Source organism: Mirounga angustirostris, unplaced genomic scaffold, assembly GCF_029215605.1.
Source record: "Mirounga angustirostris isolate CCGP_5_RB_7025 unplaced genomic scaffold, mMirAng1.0.hap1 SCAF_7, whole genome shotgun sequence".
In the NCBI taxonomy this organism is placed as follows: Eukaryota; Metazoa; Chordata; class Mammalia; order Carnivora; family Phocidae; genus Mirounga; species Mirounga angustirostris.
The window spans coordinates 141,672,117-141,675,403 of NW_026991715.1; the positions used below are offsets into that span (position 1 = coordinate 141,672,117).

General features: G+C 52.4%; 1 protein-coding gene across 2 annotated transcripts in view; it reads right to left on the reverse strand.

Moving 5' to 3' along the window:
- FBXL7 (F-box and leucine rich repeat protein 7) overlaps window positions 1-3,287 on the reverse strand; it is a 371,784-nt gene that overhangs the window by 160,250 nt on the left and 208,247 nt on the right. The window lies entirely within an intron of this gene.

Here is a 3,287-nt window from a genome sequence, read left to right on the forward strand (position 1 = left end):
ATAATCTGAGGTCCCCAGTGCCAAGGTGGGAGGTGACACGGTAGATTCGTTGAGGATGACATCTAGGTATTGGACAGGACTGGGCTTCATATAGATCCAGCAGTCAGACACTAGGGGTGGATTTGAGTGGTTAAGCGCTTGGTGGGAGGCGTTAATCATACCTAACAGTTGCGCTATAGATGCTTGCTGCGTGTGGATGGGGGACCCAGGGATGTGCCAGGGCAAGTTATTTTCTGTCTGACTCTGGGGGTTGACTGTTAAGGCTTGGAGTGAACATGGACTTAATCATAAATTTGGCCATGGGGTCGGTCCCCATAGGGTGATATTGGCCCAAGAGGAGAATGATTCCTGTAGCCCATGATGTGGCACTGGGTTCTAAGACTGAGAGGGTGAGCGGTATACAGTGATTGTTAAAGCAAGAGGATGGGGTGGCATTGTGTGACAAGGAAATCTGGATGTCACTGCCCTCTTTGAGGTGCCACGACCTGGTGGACCATCATTCCATTCCCGGCCAAGTCGCCACCCATGACTCACATCCCCAGGCTTGCGAGCAGAACTGAGGGCAGGTGTTTGGCTGTTGAGGTGTAGGGCCCCCACAGATGTAGATATCTACCAGCCGGTAACCAGAGTGAGGGCCATGGTAGGAACACCGTCTGTGAGGTTCCCAGGAGGTATCAAGAAGCTGGCATCCATTAAAATGGAGGTTAACCTTTGGTGTGTGCCCATCCCAGGTGGAAGAAGTCAGTGGGGGCGCTGGTGGGGGATTGAGGGGGATAAGCTGGAAAGTCCATTTGCCAGTAATGGTGATACAAGAGTTTGTCCCCCTTGCCGGGCCGGGCAAGCTAGAGGCAGTGTGGAGGAACAGTACACCAGGTAGCAGAAGACCGGGACTGACCGGGGCCAGGAAAACCATGGTGAAATGTGCTCGGGAGTAGAAAGCAGAGGGCCAGTGAAAGTGGAATCTATGACCTTAGGTAGAGGGAGCCATCATGGGTCACCTGTCAGCAGATGAAACCCGTGGACAAGTAAGTGCAGTAATACACTCTAGGGTCACCTAATAAGCAATGACAATAGTAAGCCTCTGGGGGAAAGTCCAGTCAGGAGGGGCAACAGTGTAGAGTCAGACTCCCAAGATGAGGGAAATCACGCCGATGAGAGCCAGGGACCACGGTGAGCAGGTGTCCATCAGTTGGTGGGGTCTCGTCGAAGATGAAGCCGGAGTGGGTTCATGAAGTCTGGCTGGACTCTCCACTGGTGCGGCTCCTCATCCGAATGATGAGCTTTCTTCACTCTGGAGTGGTGGACCCACAGGGTGATACCTGAGACGTTGAGGGCAGTAGGGGCATTTAGAACAACAGTGTGGGGCCCTGTCCACTGTGGTTTGAGAGGGTCTTTCTTCCAATCTTTCACCCAAACTGAGTCCCCTGTCTGGAAGAAGTGTATCTGAGACCCTAAGGAGATTGGGGCCCTCTCAATGGTGTACTTTTGTAATTTATTTAGGGTGGCCCCCAGGGCTTGAAGCTGCTCCTTTATCCCTTTATCTCCAACCTGATGCAAGTTTCCTGGAAGGCTTCCCAAGCACAGGAGAGGTCGTCCATATATTAATTCGAATGGGGAGAAACCTGATGTCCTGGGCATGCAGTGAGCACGCAGGAGAGCTAGGGGTAGCAGATCTGGACATGGGAGGTTAGTCTCCTGACAAAACTTTGCTAAGGTTCCCTTGAGGGTGTGATTCATTAGCTCTACTTTCCCTGAACTTTGGGGCTGGTAAGCGGTGTGGAGTCTCCTGGTGATGTTGAGAGATTTGGTCAAGACTGTACGATGTCTGCCACAAATGCGGGTCCGTTGTCACTATGGATTGTTAACGGCAGGCCGAACCGGGGCACGATCTCCCGCAAGAGGACTTTAGCTACTTCCCGGCTTTGCTCCATCCTGGTCAGGAAGGTTTTGACCCACCCAGAGTATGTGCATACTATTACTAGGAATATCTGAACCCCCTGTTCGGCTGCACATCTGTGAAGTCTACCTCTAGATCTTCAAAGGGGGTTGCTCCCATCCTCTGGGCACCTGGCGGGGGCCGTGGTGCAGACCGAGCATTATTTTTAGCACATGTTATGCATTGTTCACTCGTTGCTCGGCACAGTGCTGGCAGCTGACGGATGTAGTAGTGCTTCTTGAGAAGGGCCTCTAATGCAGTTTTTCCCAGATGAGTGAGTCAGTGGGTGTTTCTTGACTAGATGCCCTCCAGTTGCTGTTGGAATGAAGATGCACCCATTGGGCATCATCCACCACCCCTTTTCAGTCAGGGTGGCTCCCTCAGCCATGGCCCATTCCTCTTCCTTTTTAGTGTAACTGGGTAGAGGGACTTTTTCCGGGGGTGTTAGGGCCATGGTGAGGGAAGGGGCTCTGTCCATGTCCTCACTGGCTGTGGTCTTGGCTGCCTCATCTGCCAGACCATTTCCCTGCACTATGGGGTTGTCTCCTTTCTGGTGTCCTTTACAGTTCAGGATTGCTACTTCCTTTGGAAGCCAGACGGCTTCGAGGAGTCTCAGTATCTCCTCCTTGTTCTTGATAGCTTTTCCTGCTGCGGTTAGGAGGCCCCTTTCCTTGTAGATGGCTCCATGTATATATGTACAGTAGCAAAGGCAGACCGAGAGTCAGTATAGATGTTGACTTGCTTGCCTTCACCGAGGGTAAGGGTTCAGACTAAGGCTTCAGCTGACCATCCATCTGGTAATGCCTTAGCCTCTAGGACTTCAGTGGTTGTGGTCACTGCATAACCCGCTTTCCGGGCACCCACATGTAGGTAACTGCTGCCATCACTGAACAGTGTGAGCTCTGGATTCTTTATGGCTTGATCCCACAGATCTGGATGGCTTGCACAGACTTCATCAGTCACCTCGGAGCAGTCATGGTCTGTTTCCCCCTCTTCGGTGGGGAGAAAGGTTGCTGGATTTAACGTCCTTATTGTTTCTAGGGTGACCCGCGGGTTTTTGCAGAGGAGCCCTTGGTATTGTGCTAGCCGAGAGTTGGAAAGGAAGTGGTGTCCCTGCGCATTCATGAGGGACACAAATGCATGAGGGACCTTGACGTTAAGTTCTTGCCCCAGGGTAAGTCTGTCCACCTCCTTGATGAGTAGGACTATGGCTGCCAGCGCCCTGAAGCATGGCGGCCATCCCGCTGCCACGGGGTCCAGCTTCTTTGACAGGTAAGCAGCAACTGGTCGTTGCCAGGGTCCAACAGTCTGGGTGAGTACCCCAAGCACTACTTTTTCCTTTTCATGCACA